The following is a 23,391-nucleotide window of genomic DNA, read 5'->3' on the forward strand; positions in this document are numbered from 1 at the left end:
AGCAATGGAAGAAGGGAATGCAGGGTGGGCAGAAAGAGAAATCCACTCTATTTCATATTAATAGGGTAGAGACAAGAATGAGAAAACTTGGATCTGGCTTAGAATTCTGGCTAAAGCCATGTACATATAAATAAGTAACCTTGGCTGTGTTCCCATAACCTTTTTAGAAGTTCCCTTCCTTCCCTCATGTACATACATGGGCTGAACGCCCCACTCAGAGAACTGCAGTTGTTGTTGGAAATCTCCTCTAGGTCCTTTGCAATAACAGCCCCTTCCACCTTCCCACGTCACCACCTCCCAACTTCTAATGCTCTGTTAGTTTTACCTGGTTTTGAACTGTATATAAACAGAGTCATACAGTATGTACTCTTTGTATCCAGCTTTTTTGCTCAATATTATGTTTGTGGTTTCATCGATGTGGTTTAGTGTTGCTGTCTTTATTAATTCTCATTGCTGAATAGTATCCAATGTATGAATATACCAGTATTTGTTTACATAATCTATTGATAGTGGACATTTGGGTTGTTTCTCCTTTAGGGCTACTATGTACAGCTCCTAAGGACATTGGCCTACATGACTTTTGGTATCATAGGAATGCATTTCAATGAGGTGTATACCTAGGATTGGCATTGTTGGGTCAGAAAGTGTGAGTGTGTTCACATAGTTTTTAACTTAACTGCCCCCAGCAATGTATAACAATTCCAGCTGCAGCACATCCTTGCCAATGTCAGGCGTGATCATAGAATTGTTTTGACGCTTAAATCTGGGTCACATTTAGTAGCTTTGGTAGTTGAGAGCTTGCTTTGATAATTGCAGAGTTAGTTGTATTTGTACACAGTTGTGAGATCTACATAGCATCTAAAGATATTTTCCATGCTTTTCTCACAAATGATAATTCAGTCTGTTCTGCTGGTATAGTGTTTATCTTAGCCTGGGAATCCGTAGTGCATTGGCCAGTGTGTTGCACAATCCCTACTGGGTTGGATCCTTTTTTACGTGTGTTTTTTGCCTGGTAGGGTGTCACATTGGCCACTTAGAATAGGCATCCCAGCACTCAACTCTTGTCTGCAGAGAGACAGTAATAGTGAAATCACCAGGCGCTGACCCCCTGCAGGCTGTTGCACTGCTCTCTTCCCCATTCCAAACCAAGGCAGGCATCAGTCTTGCCTGGGTCATTTTGGGGTCGCTTTGTAGTACCTTACCATCCTGCCAAACCTGGGTCTCAGAGCACCGTTCTCAGCCTCTCCCTACCTTATTTATTTGCTTCATGTGTGAAGTGGTGATAATAGCTACCTTGATGGGTTGCCAAAATTGTAAAAGATAATATATGTAAAGTGCCAGGCCCAATTAGGAGTAGCTATTACTAATTTTAGGGGTGGTAATTATTGTTGTTGTTTGATCTCAGGCACAATAGGCTTTAAACTGTAGACTTTCAAACACTGAAGAGTGCTGAGAAAAGGACCACAAACTGAAAATTTTAAAACAAGACCTAGCCATTGATAAGAACTGCAGTGTCAGAAGGGAGAAGAGGAGCACTCACCAGCCCCGGGGCTGGGACCGCCACAGCCTGTCTTCCCAACATACATGACATTAAAAGTCGTGTCTTGTACCTGAAGATGTCCTCTGCCTCCCACTCCAACCCCTTCCGGGAATTGCGTTATGATCCCTGGAAAAGAGAGCCTTGTTCTCACAAGTAAGCAGACTTCAATAGGGAAGACTTACAATACACATTAGAAAGACAATCAAACATACTTTTGGAAACTAGCAGAATCACAGTGTTTGTCCAGAAGAACAAAGGGGAGTGTGTGACTTTGGAAAATCTGTAAGAGGGCCTTTGGTTGTTCTAGGGAGCAGCATTGAAGTTACATTTGTTAAGTTTTTAATTAATTATGGGGCATGGTATTCTTTTGCTTATGGAAGTTAATTTCCTTATTTAAAAAAAAAAACTGGCCACTAGTTAGCCCAACACCTTTACTTTGAAAATTAGGAAACTGAGGTGCATAGAAGTGGCACTGCTTGCTCCAACATCACGCAGGTAGACAGTAGCGGAGTCAAGGCCAGAATCTAGTTTCGTTAACGCTGAATCCAATGGCTTTTCCATTGATCTTTTCTTAAATTTTACAAGGGATGATGCTGACTTTCTAAAATCATTGACTCATGAAGTCTAAAATTGTTTAAAGGAGCATTTTTTTTCCCCTTAAATTGTTTTTCACTGAAACTCTGTGCCATCTAGAATTATAGCTAGGATTAATTATAGGTTGTCAGGCCAGGCACTGTGCCACCAGGTCTTTTAGATGCTTATTCATTATGTACTTGTAACAGGACTGGCCTAAGCTTTGATGATTACCGCAGGTGTGTGGTTGTTCCTGGCAATTAGTAGGCAATTTCCTACACAAGCACTATTGCATAGAGCGGCACATCTTTCCCAAAGTATTGGTAGGACAAAGTAGGTCATTAAACTAAAGACAGGAGAATTTTTAGTGCATCCAGATATTGTGGATTTTATTCCCTTAGTGTGTGTGTACACACATACGTATATACACACACATACATATACATTATCTTCCATACACACTAGCACACACTCTTTTTTACTTTTCAGGTTTTAGAACGGGAAGAAGTGGGCTGTAATTCTTCAAAGTCAAAATGTTCTTGTAATTATGCTGTTAGTGTCTGTTGATTAAGAAATTATATATGGAGATAAGGACTTGAGTGCCCCTTCTGATTATTCTGGATCCCCACCAGGCTCTGTGGTTCACTGGTAACATTTTGCCAGCAGCCATAGTGATTCTGGTGGAAAGGGCAGCTTCACCAGATTGTGAAAAAATGGCTGATAAGGTGCTTCTTTCACCCATGTGAAGTGGTGTGCTCCTTCTGGCCCGTGAGAGTCAGCTGTCCATTTTGTGAGCCAGCTGTTAAGCACAGCCATTATTAAAAATTAAATTACATAAACTTACACTAAATGAGTTATATATTTTAAAAGGTAATACTCAAAAGTCCTCTCTTCCTAATTATTTTACTTCATATCTACTCATATCTGCCCTTGAAGTATTATGTATGTCATATGTGTGCAGTGAAGATACTGTAAAATGGGGTGCTCCTCTTCAGCCCCTCCTTCAGTGACATCACACTGGTAGACTGAAGTAGAAATATTTTTTCCACAGCAGTTGTCAAATGCTGTAATTTGGGGCTAGATATATTGTTTCGTTTGTTTTTTTTTTTAAATAAAAGCATGTTGCATCTGTAGATACTGCATTGTTGATAGCACAAAAAAAATTGAGGGAATATTCTTCCAATATTTGCAGACAGTCTTCCCATTTTCCAGACAAGTAGCTCATGTTATTGACAAATGAGTGACATTCTAACAAATATCTCCATTTCATTGTTGCCTTATTAATGTAAAGGAAAATATCAACCAACATCATGTTAGAACTACACATTCAATTACAATGATAGGTTTGCTGTGGGTGTGAAATTTCCACAAATATCAACAAGAGTATTCTATGATAATCAATTAGTATATAGCAGTTACAGTAAACATTATTGCATCTTTTATTATTATTTGTAAATTATGTGCCACACATTCTTTGTCAGTAAAATTCACAATAAACGTGTATACACACATACTTTTCCCAAAAGTCCATTGTTAAACATTTACCAATACATTTGTGCCACTGAAGTACATAAAGTACCTGTTTCTTTACGATAACAATCTTCAGTGATAATACTATTAGGAGCTAAAATGTATTGAACACAAATGAGAGAGTTGATCGGAGTCACCTCACTGAAGCCTCACAAATGCTCTTACATTGTTAGAGACAAGGAGGCAATGAGGAAGGTAAGTTCAAGAACCTCCGGCTTAAGTGGGAAAAGACATTTACTAGGTACCTTCCAAAATCAAGGAGCGTGGTAGACACTGCATATAAATTATTCATGTCAACCTTGCGGTAAATGAGGAAAGTGATTTTTATCACTACTATATGGATAAAGGACAAGCCCAGAGAGACGGAGCAACGGCCCAGGTCGCTGCTAAGTAACTCTGGTCAGAAGGAGAAACCATGAGAGGAGAACCAATGTTTCCCAGTGCCTACTCCTAAATCAACTTGGTTGTACTATAACCAGTCCATCTGGGGAAAAGCTGTGGAGGACGCTAAACAGTAAATACTTTGAGAGCATTTTTATTAATAGCCATTGAAAAACTTAATATAAATAGGACTTAGACACACAAATGAAAGACAGGCATTATCCAAAATAACTAGAGCTCAAATCAGACTCCAAAAATGGATAATTTAGATTTCTTGTTATTAGGTAAATTAAAGTAGAAAGGGTATATAATTTCAGTGACAGGTTTTAAACATCATTATTTGCATTTGCAGATTGCTAAACAGATTAACACGTGAAAGGCCAGGTATGCAAACAATGTCAAATAATGGGTACCGTGTTGTATGGGGTTTACGAAGTGACTCATTCTCTAGTTGACCTACCTCTGCTTTCCGGAAGGCAGAGTTTATTGAGTGTGACACACATCTGACCCCACTAAGCCGGTGGTATCCACAGCTCCTAAACCTCAGCCAGACCTTGCCTCTGGAGTGGACTGCCCACCCTCCCAGGTGCTCTCGACACCAGCTGCAGAGCAGAGCCAGCGCTAAACAGCGGCAAAGGTGCGGGCAGGGCTGTGAGTGGCAGTGGCCGACACCCTCCTCCTCGCTCCTCGCCAGACTGCGCAGGATGGGCCCTTCTGGTCCTCGGTCATTCAGACCAGCACACCACACACGCCATTTGGGGGCTGCGCACCTCACTGCCTTAGCATTCTTCTGATCCGGTGTTCCTTTTATTCTTGTCTTTTTTCTCAGATTTCAGTATTTGTTTATGACAACCTAATACATTAATTTTGAATGTCTGTGACAAATTTCTCCAAAGTACAGTTTCAAAAAAGTTACATAGGAAATAATACATATGCAACTCATCAAAGTTTTATTGTGCTAAATATGTTTGGGACGTATTGTATTTCCTGTTTTTATTTTGCATGAGTGATTACAAACTCTTCTCCCCTAGAACGATCTTTTCAATATTTTTAAATAAAATTGTGTATATTTAAGGTGGATAGCATGATGATTTGCTATACATAGTGAAATGATTGCTGTAGTCAAACTAATTAATGTACTCATCTCTTCGCACAGTAGCTACATTGTATGTTGTTGTAGAGACCAAGAGTTTAATTTTATTTAGTCAAAAGTTAGCTTATTTCTTTCCTTCACTAGACTCTTAAAAGGCAGGGATTGTGTTTTCTGTTTGGTTTTGCTTGGTTGCTTGGTTTAATTTGTGGTTTTATTTTTGTTTGCTTGTTTTTATTTAAGAGCTACTCTCACCCTGGCCAGTGTGGCTGTGTTGGTTTTGAGCATCTTTCCCTGCATCAAAAGGTCACAAGTTCAGTTTCCAGTAAGGGCACTTACCTGGATTGTGGGTTTGGTCCCCAGTTAGGGTGCCTATGGGAGGCAACAGATCTGTGTTTCTCTCTCACATCAATGTTTCTCTGTCTCCCTCTCTCTCTTTCTCTAACTCCCTTCCTCCTTTCCTCCCTCCCTCCTTCCTTCCCTCTCCCTCTCTAAAATCAGTGAAGGTATCTTTAGGTAAGGATTACAAAAAATCTACTCTCTTTGCAGATCTCAGCTATACCATACATTGCTGGTGACTGTAGTCACCATGCTGAGTCATCTCATCCCCGGGACTCATTTATACTGGACGTTTGTACACCCGTCCCTTGTGTGTGTGGTGGGAGCACCTGGAACCCACCCTCCACAAACGTCCCGTCCACAGAACAGCAGTGTTAACTCACCGCTGCACGCTAGGTCTCCAGACTGTTCACACTACGGACTGACGACCACTCGGCGTCCTTCCGCCAGCACCTCCCGTTTCCCCCGCCTCCCCGCCCGGTAACCGCTGTTTTACTCTCTGCTCTTACGCAGCTGACTTTTTAAGATTCCACATATAAGTGAGACCATGTAGTATTTTTCTTTGTGTCTGTAAGCTGGTATTTCTTAAAGTACAGATTCTAGAACCAACTGCTTCAGAAAGAGCAAGTTGTAAAATGCCACTTCCTAGGCCTTTTGGCGACTCTAATACACATTACAGTTTGAGAACCACTATTTAAGCATACTGACCTTTGATTCTAAAGCTCCTAGTTTTGATCCTGAACTTGAAAGGCTGTGGTGTGTAAAAGGGCCACCGCCCACAGCACGAGGCTCTTTGGTTCTGCAGAGGAGAGTGCTGTGGGCCGGTACCTGCCATGTGCTGCTTCAGTGATGGCTCCACCGACCCTGCAACCAGTCCTGTCGCTTTTCTGGGTGCGACTCCTCCCCCGCCCGAGGCAGTGTCCCTGTATTGCAGCACAGAGTCCTCTGGGGCTCTTGGGTGCTGCTACTCCGGGCAGCGCCACCCTTTATACCAGAAAGCTGGCGGCCTCCTTGGGGGAAAAGAACACAACAAGAGGAAAGTCAAGGAGGTGCTAGAAGTGGAGGGAGAGGAGTATGTGATGGAAAAGTTCTCCACCATCCAGGGCGGGGCAGTGAGGAGTAGCTCCTGGGGTGGAAGGGGGTCTCAGGTGAGGACAACCCGTGGGAGCCAGAGGAGAACCTGGAGTGGCCCAACCTCACTGCCCAGGTTCTACCGTCACGGGAAACGGCACTTGAGACAGAGAAATCAGAGGGGCCCCACAGCACTGCCTCTGATTGTGAAATAAAGGGAGAGAAGAGCAAGCCAAAGAGGAAGAAAGGTCAGAAAAGCCACGAGGCTTTGCCCGGGATTTAAAGCTGGAGCCGATCACTGGGGCTACAGACTCCAGTGGAGAATCCATATTCCTGATGAAACGGGAAAACTCTGACCAGGCTGACCTGAGCCCTGCTGAGGAAGCCAATGTCAAGTGCCCCCAGGCTGTGGTATCCTTCTGTGAGGAAAGACTGATGTGGCATTCCTACCTCTGGAGGAGGATGACAGAAAAGATAACTAGAACGAACTCTCCTGAGTACCAGCCCCGGTCATATCTGACTGGGTTGCAAGTGGGGAGAGGAAGTTCTTGTCTTGACACCGTAGAGGTGGCCTGGAAGCAGCCCAGGTGCTTTAAAGCCGTTCCATGCTGAACAGTTTGCATGCCCCCTCCTCCAGTGGAGGGGAGGGAGGATATGTGTCTCAGGGTGACCCACTGTGTATTTTGATGAGAAAAGCAAAGGGCCTCCTGTGTTGGAAAAAACTTGCAGAATGAGTGTGTGGGAGAGCAAAAAGATACTGTCGATCTTCAAAGGGCATCTCTACAACCCACGGCTTTCTTCCCAGTGGTGTTAAGTGCATTTTTACAACATAGCACGTGTGTAGTTTTTTGGCTATTACTGATATATTATTTGGGGGTGAGAGGGATGGGAGGTGGGAAGGAAGAGAAGTGGTTAGGATCATTTTTCTTTAAATGTGGGTCCTGATTGGGGAAATGGTGACACAATGTAAAGAACAAGCAACTAATGAGGATTCAGTTCTGTACCCAGAATATTTTGTCTTTTTTTAAAAAAAGTCCTTGGCAATGTAAATAAGAGGCTGTTGTTTGTTTGTTTATTTGTTTGAAAGAAAGAGAGAGAGAGCGAGATTTGCTACTCCACCCATTTATGCATTCAGTGGTTGATTCTTGTATGTGCCTTGACCTGGGGATTGAACCTGCAACCTTGGTGTATCCGGATAGTTCTCTAACCAACTGAACTACCCCACCAGGGCTGAGAGACTATTTAAAAACTGTGAATGTCTGAAACTTATGACCCAAAGTATCCCCTGCCTGAGCTTAATGCTGTTTCCAATAGGGCCCTAAGCCAGCTGATAAGTTACCAAGTTACCGTCTGGGGGATGGAAACTGGATGCAGAAGAGAAGTCTCTTATTGGAGTTTATGCACAGGCAGGTCACTCCGTCTGAGAGGTGCAGATTCTCAATTTGACAAGGAGACCTTTTCTTTTCCAACTATGAAGTTATAAATATCAGCTTGTCCCTCCAAGCCACTGGCTGAGGCATTTGGGGAGGAGAAGAAGATGGCACAGGAGGTGTGAGGGTGAAGAGAAGGGCCCCTGCCTTAGGGTGAAAACTCTCGGAGCCTTTCTGGTGTTTGAGCTCTGAAACTGTTGGTGGCAGGGGTCACTCTCAGCACAAGTTCGTCAAATCACTTCATTAGTTGGATTGTTTCAAAAGCCCTGGACTCAGGAGAGGATTAAACTTGTATACTGAAGCAATGGTTTACTTTAGAACACAAAACAAAATGTCTCTAGTCCTGAGAATTAACTAATGCCTGTAAGTCTGTCTCGAATCATGAGATCCATCAGTTCTCGGCATCACGCACACCTGCACCCAGAACGCCATTGTCACCTCTCTTTAGGTCTGTGTTGGCTTTCTTTGAAAATTTTATCTAAATGTGAACTTCACACCACACTGTCAGTTTTTGTCTTCATAAAACTATTTGGGTTTATAAGAAAAATTAGAAGTTAAATGTCCACTGCCATAGATTATCAAAACGGAGCCATGGTTTATTTGAAAGCCAGAGTAAGTCCCAGGCCTTCCCAGAGAGGCCAGTCCGGTGCCCCTCCCAGTCTCTCAGCCAGGCACCTCCCATTCTGTGTGCGTCAGATCAGGACTCCACTCCTCTCTCCCTCCCTGACTGCTTACACTCCTAATACCTCAGGACAGGGTGGTCACCTCTCCAGCAGAGACCTGTAGTTTCTGTGACACTCTCCGATCATTCAAGTCAGTCCTTGTAATTAGCTTGGTGCTGGCCTAGCCACGCATGAGAAGCCTGCCTGTCATCCTGTGCCTCTCTGCAGCTAACAAGCACCCGAAAAATCAATCCCACTTGTGGTTTCCCGATAGCCCTGCACGGTTATAATTACAATACACATCTGTGATCACAAGGCTGCCTTGGAAAATGTTCTCATATTTTTTCACAGCAACTTCTGAGGACATGATTGTAATCTCGGTTTTGACTGATGATGCACTTTCATGCGGAGGATAGGGATGGTCATTTCAGCCCTGTGCCTGTTTAGCACAATCACAGGAGGAGGACCTGAGTAAAGTCTCAAAACTAAGGCACAAATGCTGTCTGAAGATTCCTGGTAAATAATAAAGGTTCAGCAAATATTTGGTGGATTCTACTGAAGAAGGAACTTCCTTTTTAAAGATAGAAAAGGTAATGTTTAGTAAAGAATTGGAATGGTACTCTTTTTCAAGTACCCAGAGTACAAATTTCCTGCAGGCTAAGGTTACAGGTGTGTCCTGAGCTGAGGAAAGGGAGAGAACGTTGGTGAGCCAGCCTGTTTGCCAAAGCAAGGTCTTCCGTTACGTGTTTATGCTGCCTATGCTTGGTAGCCTGGCAAAACTAAGTACCACACGCTAGTGGCTTAAATGACAGAACTTTGTTGTCTCATAGCTCTGGGGCACAAGAGTCCAGGATGTTGGCAGTGTCGCCTCCTTCTCAGAGCTTTGAGGGGTCTCTGTTCCCTGCGTGTGGCCTCACCTCCAGTGGTTCGCTGCCAATCTTTGGCTTCCCAGGCTTGCAGAAGCATCACCTCCATTTCCGCCTTATTTTCACATAGTGTTCTCCCTGTGTACCTGTCTGTGTTTAAATTCCCCTTTTTCATAAGGACACCCATCCGATTAGAGCCCACCCTATCTTAGTGTAGGACCTTGTGTTAACTAATTATATTTGCCATGACCCCATTCCCAAATAAAGTCACATTCTGAAGTGTGTGGCAGGGCGCGTCCTCAACATAGGAGTCTTAGGGGAGAACGCAATTCGACCTGTAACACCACCTGTCTGAATAAATGTTTGTCATTCTGGATTTTTCAATTCTGATAACAGTGAGTGTAAAGAGATTGCAGGGTACCTGACTGCAAACCCGCCCCATAGAGTTATGTCACTGAGGTGCCGTGTAGGGAATAATGGTGCTGTGGGTGGGAATTCTTTGTTCATTTTACCTTAAACCCCTGTTGGTTCCATTTGCTTACACAGTGAAAGGTTTTTCCATTTCACCACACTATTTCTGATCTGCTGCTCTGATCTCAAACTTTGGTTTTCTGAGAAAGTTGAAATAGGCCCAAGTAGGCTAAGCATCAAAGTTTTTGAAAGCAGGAAGGACCTCATCCAATTCAAAGTCCTGATTTTACAGGCAAGGAAATGGGCTCAGGGAGGTTAGATCGCTTACCCAGCTGCAGCACATTCTGCTAACAAGGCCCCAGTTTGTACCAGAATCAGCTCTCCTGCCCCTCATCTAGCTCATCCCTCTACATACCATGGTGCTCCTCCCAGTCTTGGAGGCCATGGGTCCCCTGGGGTTTAAGAGGGGGTCTTTCTCTAGCTAGAGTATAATTAACTGTTTTCAGTGCATGCCACTTATCTGGCATGTTTTTTGGACTATTCACATTACAATTTCTTATTCCCCCTCCACACCTTAACTCTGAGGCCTAGTTAAATATATTCTGTCTCAACTCCATGGATAAGAGCTCAGGGAAGAGAAGTAATTCTGATATTACACTCTGCCAAATATGAACAAGAAAGCATGTTTTCTGAAAGAGCAGAAGCCATTCCATATTGTGAAGTCAGATAGAAATTACTTTGTCAAGTTTAATTTTTTTTTCTCAGTGGATTTTTCTTGCATCTTTATATTTTACAATAATAATATATGTAGTTATTTGTTTCTCAACATTTATTATCTGTTCCTAATATTTTTGAAAGCTCCTTAAGTCGGTGACCCAGACGGGTCTGAAGTGTTTGCCAACATATTTTTGGCTTTTAGCACAGCACCTGGGAAAAAGCAGGCACTGTGTGTGCATCTGAATTGACTTTAAAGTCTTGCAAGTGGGAAAGCAGGTACAGTTTCTGATACTCATAGTTCATCATTGAAACCTTTATATTCAGTACAATGCACACATCTTAAGTGAACAGTTCCATAAATTTTGACAAATGTGTCCACTCCAAACCATCACCTAGGCCAAAATAAAGAATGTTCCCATCACACTGGAAAATTCCCTTCTGCCCTTTCCTAGTCATGACCCCCAAGGTCATGGACACTTTCTGATTTGTTGTCTTCTAGAAGTTTAATATTCATAGCTTTCATACTTTGCCCATGATCCATCTCAAATTAATTTTTGCATGGATCATGGGCAAAGTATGTGGGGTATCAAAGCTTCTCTTACTATTCTTTCTTTATTCTTATTTGTCTTGATTAAGTCAGAAACAGCCACTTTTTCTATTTACTTTAAAATTTTTTATTTTTTAAATATACTTGATATGAAATATTATATTAGTTTCAGGTATATATTATGTCACACTAAGTGCTCACCCCAGTAAGACAGGACCCACCTGGCACCATACATAGTTATTACAATGGTACTGACTATTTTCCCTGTGATGTACTGTACAGCCCCATGACTATTTTTATAACTGCCAATTTGTGCTTCTTACTCCCTTCACCTTTTTATCCAACCCGTAACACCCTTCTGTTGAGCAACCATCAATTTCTTCCATATATATAAGTTTGTTCCTGTTTTGTTCATTTACTTTGTATTTTAGATTCCACATATAAGTGAAATCATATGGTGTTTGTCTTTGTCTGCCTGACTTATTTCACTTGGCATAATACCCTCCAGGTAAATCTATGTTGTGGCAAATGGTAAAGTTCCATTCTTTTTTTGGCCAAGTAATTTTCCATTGTATAAATGTACCACCTCTTCTCTATCCATTCATCTAGTGATGGACACTTAGTCTGCTTCGGTATCTTAGCTATTATCAATAATGCTGCAGTGAACATAGGGGCGCATGTCTTTTTTAACTAGTGTTTTGGATTACGTTAGATAAATACTGGATAAATACTCAGCAGTGGAATTGCTGGGTCAAATGGTAGTTCTATTTTAAATTTTTTGAGGGACTTCCATACTGTTTTCCATAGTTGCTGTACCAATTTACAGTCCCACCAACAGCGCACTGGGGTTTCCTTTTCTTCACATCCTCTCCAGCACTTGTGTGTTGATTTATTGATGATAGCCATTCCAACAAGTGTGAGGTGTTATCTCCTTGTTTTAATTTGCATTTCCCTCCTGATTAGTGATCTTGTGCATCTTTTCATGTCTGTTGGCCATCTTTGTCTTCTTGAAAGAAATGTTTATTCAGGTCTTCTGCCCACATTTTAATTGGATTGTTCATTTGGGATTTTTTAAGGGGGTGAGTTAAGTTTTATGAATTCCTTGTATATTTTGGATATTAACCCTCATCGAATGCATCATTGGCAAACATCTTCAGCTCAGTGGGTTGTCTTTTCCTTTTGTTGATGGTTGTCTTTGCTGTGCAGAAACTTCTTAGCTTCATGCAATCCCATTTGTTATTTTTTTCTTTTGCTTTCCTTGCCCAAGTAGACATAGACAAAACAAATTTTAACATCAGTGTCAAAGAGGACACTGCTTATGTTTTCTACTAGGAGTTTTATAGTTTCAAGTCTTAAATTTAAGTCTTTAATCCACGTGGAGTTTATTCTTATATATGGCATAAGAAAGTAATCCAGTTTCATTTTTTTGCATGTATCTGTCCAGTTTTCACAACACCATATTTTGAAGAGACTGTCTTCCCCATTATGCAGATTTGTCATAGATTAATTGACCACATAGGCCTGGGTTTATTTTAAGGGCTCTCTATTCTGTTCCATTGATTTATACGTCTGTTTTGATGCCATTACTGTGCTGTTTTGATTACTGTGGCCTCTACTATAGTATAGTTTGATATCAGGTAGCATGAAACCTTCAACATTGTTTTTCTTTCTCAAGATTGCTTTGGCTACTTGGGGTCTTTTGTGGTTCTATATAAATTTTAGGAATATTTGTTCTAGTTTTGTGAAAAATGTCATTGATGTTTTGATAGAGATTTAATTTAATCTGTAGAGTGCTTTGGATAATATAGACATTTTAACAATGTTAATTCTTTCTATCCACACCATAGCATAGCCTTCCCCTTACCTGTACCTTCTTCAGTTTCTTTCTTCATGTCTTATAGTTTTCTAAGTGCCGGTCTTTTATTCCATGGTTAAGTGTATACCTAGGTATTTTTTTGATGCAGTTGCAAATGGGAAGGTTTTTTAAATTTATATTTATGATAGTTCATTATTATATAAAAATGCAAACCAATATCTGAATATTAATTTTGTATCCTGACACTTTACTGAATTCATTTATTAGTTCTAATAGTTTTTGGTGGAATCTTCAGGGTTCTCTAAATATAGTACCATGTCATCTACAAATGATGACAGTTTTACTTCTTCCTTTTCAGTTTTTTTGTCTAACTGCTGTAGCTGGGACCACTAGTACTAGATTGAATAAAAGTAATAAAAGTGGACATCCTTTCTTGTTTCTGATCTTAAAAGCTTTCTGCTTTTCACCATCGAGTAAGATGCTGGTTATGGTTTTTCCATAGATGGCCTTTATTACGTTGAGGGATGTTCCTTCTATCCCCACTTTGTTGAGAATTTTTATCATAATGGGTGCTGGATTTTGTCAAATGCTTTTTCTACTTCTATAGATATGATCATATGATTTTTATCTGTCATTTTGTTTATGTGGTGTATCATATTAATGGATTTGGGGGCATTGAACCAGCTTTGCATCCTGGGAATAAATGCCACGTATAGCAATCTATTTTAGTTGATGGTTGGTTAAGTTTGGACACATTCTAAGTTTTTATGATTACTTTTTACTTCTTTTGTGTGTGTATCATTTGAGTTATTGTTGTAATTACATGTGATTTTCCTACTTTTGCCTTTTAACCTTTACACTAGCTTTATAGTTGATCTACTGTTCTGTTAAGTGTTTGCCTTTGTCAGTACAGTTTTTTCTTTCCTATATTTTCTTATTCATATTTTTTATCTTTTCTACTTAAGGAAGTACCTTTAACATTTCTTGTAATACTGATTTAGTGGCGATGAACTCCTTTGGCTTTTACTTGTCTAGAAAACTTCCTCTCTCCTTCAATTCTAAATGGTAAGACATGCTTGGTGAATGCCCTGGCCATGTAGGTCAGTTGGTTAGAGCATCATGCAGATATGCCAAGGTTTCCAGTTTAATTCCTGGTTAGGGCACATACAGGAATCAACTAATGAATGCATAAATAAATGAAACAACAAATTCATCTCTCTCTCTCTCCCTACCTCTCTCTCTCCAAAATCAATAACCAAGAATAAATTTTATAAAAAAGACTTGCTTGGTGGGGTAATCTTGGTTGTAGGTCTTTGTTTCTCACTTTGAATATTTTGTGCAGTCCCTTCTGGCCTTCAAAGTTTCTGTTGAGAAATCACCTAACAGTCTCAAGGGAGCTAGATCCCTTGTGGTAACTAACTGCTTTTCTCTTGCTGCTTTTAAGATTCTCTCTTTGTCTTTAACCTTTGGCATTTTAATTATGATGTATATTGGTGTGAGCCTCTTTGGGTTTGTCTTGTTTGGGATTGTCTGCAATTCCTGGACTTGTATGTCTGTTTCCTTCACCAGGTTATGAAAGTTTTCAGTCATTATTTCTTTGAATAGGTTTTCAATCTCCTGCTCTCTTTTCTTTCTGGTACCCCCATGATGTGAATGTTGGTACATACGGTGTTATACAAGTGGTCCCTTAAACAATCCTCATTTTTTCATTCTTTTTTCTTTTTGCTGTTCTGATTAGTAGTTTTTCCTTACTTCTCTTCCAGATCACTAATTCAGTCCTGTGCTCCTTCTAATCTGATGTTGATTCCCTCTTGTGTGTGGTGTACGTGTGTGTGTGTAAATATATATATATATTTACTTATTGCATTCTTCATTTCTACTGGTTCTTTTTTATGATTTCTGTGTCTTTTTTGAAGTTCTTACAGAGATCATCCGTTAGTTCATTGAGCATCCTTATAACCAGTATTTTGAACTGTGTGTCTGGTAGATTGCTTGTCTCCATTTTGTTTAGTTATTTTTTTTGGAATTTTGTCCTGTTATTTCATTTGGGACATGTTTCTTTGTCCTAACTTAGCTGATTCCCTCTGTTTCTGTGTGTATTGGGTAGATCTGCTATGTCTCCCAGTGTTGGCAGAGTGGTCTTATGTTGTAGGTGTCCTGTGAGGCCTAGTGGTGCAGTCTCCCTGTTCACCTGAGCCAGATGTTTCAGGGGTGTCCCTTGTATGGGTTGTAGTCCCTCCTGTTGTAGTTGAGCCCTAATTGATGTTGGCATGCCGGTGGGTAGGATTGATCCTGAGGTTGAGTGGCTAAGACGGCTGGCTGTGACTATAGCAGACAAACAGTTATACAAAAATGATCCCACAGAACAGGGGTCTCCTTGGCAGGGCTCTTGTGCCAGCCAAGTCTCTCCAACAGGTGTGCCACATGAGGACTGGTTGGGCAGTGCATGGGTGTGGTCTGAAGCCAGCTACCTGGTGAGTTGGTTCTGCAGACTCTTAAGAGGAGCTCCAGTGAAAGCCAAGGTAGGATTAGGGACATCTGGTGGAAGCTGCAAAGTTGATTCTCACTTGTACTGGGCTTGGAGGTGGTTAGGAGAGCCTATATTGTAAACTGGAGCCAGCTGCAACTAGTCCCAGGCTCAGGAGCTTTTAGTGGCACCACAGTGTAATCCAAAACATCCACCACTTATGCTGGCCTGTGGCTGCTAAGTTGAAACTGCATTCCAAACCAATGCTGACTGTTGCTTATGTCAGGCTTGGGGCTATCTGATGGGAGTTACAATGCAAGATGAGACCAGTCACCACTTGAGGCAATCTTGGGACTGCTTAGCAAGAGGTATAGGACATGCTGATTTCAGCCACTGCTTCTTGGGGATTAGTAAACCTCTGAGATTTTAGGAAATTCTGCAGTATGAGCCAAAGCAGGTTGCTTATGTGGAAAAGCTGCTGGGAGTGGCTTGAGCCTTATGTAAGAGGTGGGTAGGTTGAGGGTCTCACTGATTCCCCAGAGCTGGGCAAACAGTGTTAGATTAACGAAGAATTTGAATTTGGTGCATACCTGCACCTGTCAGCTAGGTGAGGAGAGGGCTCACTAAAGGATCAATGGTGCTTGCCAGTGCTATAGTCCCCAGAGACAATGCCTTCACCCTGCCTTTCCAGCCCTCGCTGTGAATCCAGTTAATTCAATTCCTCCCATATGTCTCTGGAGCTCTTTAAGCTGTCATGCATGCACTGGAGCCCAGAGGGAATGAGTCTGTGAGTGAGCAAGTCTGTGTGTAGGCCCCTCAAGGGGACTGTCTAGGACTCCATAGGATACAATCCCCACCTGTTTTCACAGCCAGAAGTTACAGGGATTCCTCTTCTTGGTACTGGTGGCCCAGGCTGGGGAGCAGGGTATGGTTCTAGGACCTTGCTTCTCAGGGGTGCCTGTGCAGCCGATATATCCCTCCCAATCCCTAACTGCCACACTGTGGGACCTGTCCTTTCCACTTTTCCACCCCTTTTCTACCAGTCTCATCACAGCTTCTTTATACCTTTACTTATAAGAGTTTCATTCAGCTAGTCTTCCGAATATTCTCAATGATGGTTGTTTGATGACTTGGTTGTCATTTTGATGTGGTTGTGGGAGGAAGTGAGCACAGACTTTACCTGCTCCCCCATCCTGACCAGAAGTCTACTTTTTTCTTTTATAACTGAGCCATTGTTCCGGGGGTATCTTAGAAGCACGGCAAAGGGCGACAGCTCCGCGGTGATCAGATAGCTTGAGGCAAATCCAGCCACCACCATTTATTAGCTGTGATGAGACAAGCGCCTTACTACTCGCACGTACAAAATAAATAGGAAGAGACCCAACCTGCCAGGGCTATCTTTAATAAATAAATGAAATAGTGTCTGCAATACAGTCATCACAGTTAATGATGGCCATTGGCTTTAAATGTTTGGGTGGATGTTGGAAAGAAAAATAAATTTCATAAAGATACACCATGAAAAAAGCCCTGAAGCTGGATGACGATTCCTTTGTGAAAAGGTTTCTGCACCCACACATACCATCTTCAAACGGAGGGCCCTCACTCACCCTATTTCTCTGCTTAGTTCTAAACCTGCTGGTGGTGGGAGCTCAGTTGCTTCCTGTTCTCTGAACAGCCGTGGCTTCCTGCCCACAGACCTAAGCAGAACAAAGACAGTGAGTTTGCTGCTTGCTGCTTTCAGAGAAACCAGCAGTCTGAGGCAGCAGGTTTCAGAGACAAAGAGATGTATTCATCAGGCCACCGAATGAGGAGGCCAGAGACAAGACTCAAAGTACTGTCCCTAAACAAAGGCTTAGGAGGGTAAGCAGAAATTGGACATATTTATTAATTCTAATTCGGCGGGGGGTGGGGTCTGGACGAGTAGTCTTGGAACTAAGCCATTTAAGGTTAGGGAGGCGGAAGGGGTGAGGGAAAACAAAGAAATTCCAATTGGGCAGAGTTTGATTATCAGTCACGTGTGTGTCTGTATTGGGTCCCTGCACTGGATCCTCTTTATTGACGGACATTTTGCTTCTTAATGGGGTTCAGGCGGTAAAAGTAGCATCTCTGCTACCTGAATTCCATTAATTTTGGTTCCACTGTGCTCGTGAGGATAGATTAGGGTTACTTAGCTGCTAACCACACCTGCTCAAGTCTCTGGGACGAGTCTGATCCAACTCGGTCTGTTAGTCTGTGAGGACACCTGTTTTTGTCTCCAGAAAGACACTTACAACTAGAAAAAAAATGCTCCTAGGGTCTGGGGTCAACGTTAGAGCCCAGTTTCACGAGCAGACCTGTCAGCACACTGTTAAATCCAAGACAACACCCACATGGCAGCCATCAGCTCATAACAGAGAGAGAGCCTATGCCCTGCTTGCCTTCTTTTGAAACAGAAGGCCTCCTGGTCTAAAATTAGCAAAAATTAGAGATCATGGAAGAGCAGCAGCTATGCTTGTGGCTGAAAAGACAAAGAAACATCCCCAAAGAAAGCCTCCTGTTCAGCAGGGTGTGTTTGGAGTGTGGGTGGTTTCACAGTCTGTACAAGGTGACTATGGCACAGTGCTGCCTGTGTCTCTGGGTCCACACTGTACCCTCAGAAAGGGCCTCAGCATGAAGGAGATGCTCCTTGCTGGCGGGGGCATGCGATGTGCTGCATCCTGACACTAGCCGGGCTGCACATAGGAACCCCGTGCCCAGGCTCCAGAATTCCACAGCTGAGAGCAGCCTCCACCCCATAACCCACCCGAGCTAGAGCAGGGGCTTTTCTGAGAGACTATCACATCTGAAATGCCTGAGTCCTGTTGGAATATGCCCTCCCCTAAGGCGAATGTGGCTCTAGGACTGAAGAAGAGTTTGCAGGCTTTATCTGAGGCCAGGTTGTATTTGTGGGTTTTCTCTGCAGGTAGAGTTTTCCTGTCCACATTTGTTATTAGTTAATGTTCTGGTAGCTAAGCTTAGAAAAGGAGAAATGGACTTCTTTCCACAGTCTTATGATAAATCTGTCTATGCAAGCAGATCTCATCAAAGCTCCGTCTCCCCAACCTAGAAAAGGGGCAGAGTCCCAGAGGTAAGAGTCACAGTGATACTCCCGTTGTTCACACAGAAGACTATTACCTCCTGTTGACTTTCCTTCCAGTTACAATGTCTGACTTAGTCCTCTTGATGGCCCTGTGAGGGGGCTGGGCAGGGACGGTCATTCTTTCTCCACACATGAGGACCCAAGAGCTCAGTTTCGTGATTTGCCCAGTGTTATACCTAATAACCAGAAAAGCCGGGCTTATATCCAGGCCGCTGCTCTTAGTGAAGACACCCTCTGGGTTCTGGATTTAAGCAAAAGTGAAAAAAGAGAGAGAGAGACTCCATTTAACCTCGATGTTGGGAACATTTTTCTTTGCACCCAGAGAAGGAAATGTAATACTAACTCACCGCTGGCCAGGAATTAGCAGTGTTTTACATAGTCATAGTAAACTGTATATACCAATTTTCTAATTTTGGAGCCAATTCATGGACAAAGCAGGAAAAATTAAATTAAAATTTCAAAATAGAAAATAAATAGTAACAGCCATGACAAAGTGGAGATAAAAGCAATTTTTAAGTGTATCGGATATGAAGTAAGAGGGAAAGCAGGGACACAGAAGAAATAATGTGGAAAATGAAAGGAAATATGGTGTGTGGATAATGGAATAAAAAAGGTTACTTAGCATATCATTCACAGTAACAAAATAAATAAAATATAAATAGCAAATGTCAGGAGGAAGTGCAGAGTAGAGAGAGTCAGTGCCCTTCATATGGAATCAATAGATGCTGCCTTAGGTTGGGAATATCATTTATTCTGAGTCATCAAAAGATATGAAGGGAGGATACTAAGAAAATAGTGGTAGAGTGGGTGGGTGTTACAGTCATGTCCTCCCAGCACCACATTGGAATTCCAACCAAAATATAGAGCAATCAGCCTGAATAACCAAGTGAAGAGTAGCTGAAGAGAGGTCACCACATGGAGACGGGTAAGAAGGTCAGAGGTGTGAAGAGGGCTGGCCCCATTCCTAGGGGCCGTGGCTGAGATCTGGAAGGGATGTCTCAGCTGCAAAGGTTCCCCCTGAGGAGCATGGGGTTTCAACCCCACACCAGGCCTCACCGCCCAGAGCACCAGAGCCAGGAAGAGGTGCCCAAATAACATCTGGCTCTGAAAAACTCTCTCCAGGAAGAGAGAGGAATCTGTTAAAACGTGAGAGCCCTCTTAAAGGGCCAATGCACAAAATCGTGTTCATATCCCTCACCCTGGGCTCCAGGAGAAGGAAGGTGGGACAGACACTGGGAACCCCATGCTGAGTCACTCTCATGTACTGCATTCCTCCCCCACCACCACCACCCCTCCAATCTGACTGGCGCCCCCCACCCCCATAGATCTGCCAGCCTCACTCTTCAGGCTCCCAGCAGCCCCACCCTTCTGACTCTTAGTGGCTCCGCCCTGCTGAAGTCTGGGGAGAATCCTGGGCAAACTGAGCTGTGTGGCTCTAAGACAAGGCCATTTTCCCTTCCATGTGCAACCAGTGCAGAGCCCTCCTTTCACATGCCAAATCTTGGTCTCTTTGGGCCTGATAAACTCCTCTGGCCCTGCCCTGAAAACTGTCTGAGACCCTGCCCACACCACAAAGGTGTGCAAGCACCCAGCAGGTGGCAACTAATCTTGGGTTACTGTGGGACATTTATCGAGTGACCTCTGACACTGCACTGGCACCAGGTTTGAAGCTGAGGTGAACACCACTCGCCGCACCTGGTATCTCACTGAGAGCCTACCTCATACAACTCGAGTACCACCAGAGGCTCTTCCAGTGACAGAGCCCAACAGACCGAGGTGGATCTCAGGGAGCCGTGGGACTTCTACTGGCCTGCCCCAGGCCAGGCGCTGGTAGATTTGACATGTGGTGTGAACATACAATAAAATATACACCTAAGACCTATATAATTTTGTTAACCAATGTCAGCAAATTAAAAAAAAAGAAATGTTAAAGGGTCTTCATTAAGAAGAAGAAAGAAAGGAACAGGAACATAGTTAAAAGAATAAAGTGGCAATAAATACATACCTATGAATAATCACTTTAAATGTAAATGCCTTAAATGCTCCATTCAAAAGACATAAGGTAGCTGAATGGATAAGAAAACAAGACCCATGTATATGTTGTCTGCAAGAGATACAAACAGATGAAAAGTAAAGGGATGGAAAATATATTCATGTAAATAGAAATGAAAAAAAAAGCTGGGGTAGCAATACTGATACCTGACAAAACAGAGTTTAAAACAAAGGCTATAGTAACAGAAAAGGGACAGTACATAATGATAAAAGGAGTGATCCAACAAGATGATGTATAACCCTTTAAATATTTGTGCCCCCAACATGGTAGCACCTAAATGTGTAAAGCAAATCTTGATGGACATTAAAGGGAGAGACTGACAAGAACACAGTCACAGTAGGGGATTTTAGGCCAATATCCCTGCTGAACATAGATGCTGGAATCTTCAACAAACTATTAGCAAACTACATCAAGAAATACATTGAATAGACCATACACATAATTAAGTGGGTTTTATTTCAGGGATACAGGTTGGTACAGTAGCCACAAATCAATAAATGTCACAAACCATATTAAAAAAAAAAGGAAGGACAAAAATCACATAATCATATCAATAGATGCAGAAAAAGAGCATTTGATAAAAATCCAGCACCCATATAGGATAAAAACTCTCAGCAAAGTGGAAACAAAGAAAACATACCTCAACCTAATAAAGGCTATATATGACAAACCTAGAGGCAACACCATACTCAGTGGGCAAAAACTGCAAGCATTTCCCTTAACATTGAGAACAAGACAGGAATGTCCACTTTCACCTCTCTTATTCAACATAGTACTGGGAGTCCTAGCCACAGCAGTCAGTCCACAACAAGAAATAAAAGACATATTGGAAAGGAAGAAGTAAAACTGTCATTATTTGTAGATGACATGATATCGTCTATGGAGAATCCTAAAGATTTCACACACAAAAAAAACTATTAGAAATGATAAATGGATTCAGTAAAGTAGCAGGATACAAAATAAATACCCAGAAATCAGTTGCATTTTTATACACCAATAATGAACTATCAGAAAGGAAAAATAGGGAAACAATCCCATTTACAAAATTAAATATCTAGGAATAAAATTAACCAAGGATGTAAAAGACCTGTACTCAGAAAATTATAACACACTAAAAATGAAACTGAAGAAGATACAAATAAGTGGAAGCATATACTGTGTTCGTGATAGGATGAATTAACATCATTAAAATGCCCATACTACCCAAAGCAATCTATAGATTCAATGCAATTCCTATGAAGATACAAATGGCAGACCCCAACTCATAGAGTCCACGGTGTTGTAGCTGAGATGAGACAAATTCACACGGACTACCAAGTCCAGTGGAGGAAAAGGGACAGCATGGCTTCTCTCTCAAGAGAAGAAAAAGCCTCGGCCCTTGCCTTAACCAGCCTTTATTGCTTTTATGGGCACATTACATGATGGTCCTCATTAACTATGCACAGGTTCACTTTAGGTGGTTACCTTTTACAGAAAACAAAGGAGATGATGCCACTAATCACATCACAGAAGAAGGATATTTGCAAATGCAAAGGGAAAAGTGGTTGAACTGGTTACGCTCATCCTTGGAAGATTTAGCATGGATTTTAGGAAGTTACTTTAAAGATATGCAGTAAACATTTGTGCCTCAATTCAGGGTGAGGGAGTTTTAGCAAAAGCAAGTCTCATAGCAGTCTAGGTACAATGCAGGCCTGATTCCCCACAGGAGAACCTATCCGTGGGCATGGGTCCTGTGCATCTCCGAGTAGGAGCTGGGCCCATGCCACACAGAATAGTCTCCTATAGCATGTTTCACAGAACTAGAATAAATGTTCCAAAATTTATATGGAACTACAAAAGACCCTGAATAGCCAAAGCTATCTTAAGAAAGAAGAACAAAGTTGGAGGAATCGTGCTGCCCAATATCAAACTATGCTAAAAGGTCATACTAATCAAAACAACATGGTACTGGCATAAAAACAGACATATAGACCAATGGAATAGAATACAGAGCCCAGAAATAAACCCACACCTTTATAGTCAATTAATATTTGACAAATGAGGAAAGAACCCACAATGGGATTTTCTTGTACCACATACAAGAATAAACTCAAAATGGATTAGACACTTAAATGTTACACTTGAAACCATAAAAATCATAGAAGAAAACACAGGCAGTAAAAATGCAGACATATCTTGTAGCAATATTTTTTCTGATACATCTCCTTTGGCAAGGGAAACAAAAGAAAAAATAAACAAGTGGGCCTGTACCAAACTAAAATGTCTTTCCTAAAAAGGAAACCATCAACAAAACGAAAAGAAAACCCACTAAATGGGAGAACATATTTGCCAATGATATATCTGATAAGGGGTTCATTTCAAAAATTTATAAAGACCTTAAAAAACTCAACACCAATACAATAAACAATCCAATTAAAAAATAGGCAGATGACCTGCATAGACACTTCTTTAAAGAGAACATACAGATGGCTAATAGACATATGAAAAGATGCTCAATGTCACTAATCATCAGAGAAATGCAAATTAAAACCACAGTATCACCTCACACCTGTCAAAATGGCCATCATCAATAAATCAACAAACAACAAGTACTGGCAGGGATGTGGAAAAAGGGGAACCATCATGCTTTGCTGGTGGGAATGCAGACTGGTGCAGCCACTATGGAAAACAGTATGGAATTACCTCAGAAAGGTAAAAATGGAACTACTTTATGACCCAGTGATTCAACTTCTGGGGATATATCCAAAGAAACTGGAAACACTAATTCTAAAGAATATATA

General features: G+C 41.8%; 1 protein-coding gene and 1 pseudogene across 2 annotated transcripts in view; both read left to right on the forward strand.

Annotated features, from left to right (window-relative positions):
- Positions 1-23,391, forward strand: part of PIP5K1B (phosphatidylinositol-4-phosphate 5-kinase type 1 beta) — a 323,321-nt gene that overhangs the window by 274,090 nt on the left and 25,840 nt on the right. The window lies entirely within an intron of this gene.
- LOC114504225 lies at positions 5,627-7,098 on the forward strand (annotated as a pseudogene).

This window comes from Phyllostomus discolor, chromosome 3, assembly GCF_004126475.2.
Source record: "Phyllostomus discolor isolate MPI-MPIP mPhyDis1 chromosome 3, mPhyDis1.pri.v3, whole genome shotgun sequence".
NCBI classification, from domain to species: Eukaryota; Metazoa; Chordata; class Mammalia; order Chiroptera; family Phyllostomidae; genus Phyllostomus; species Phyllostomus discolor.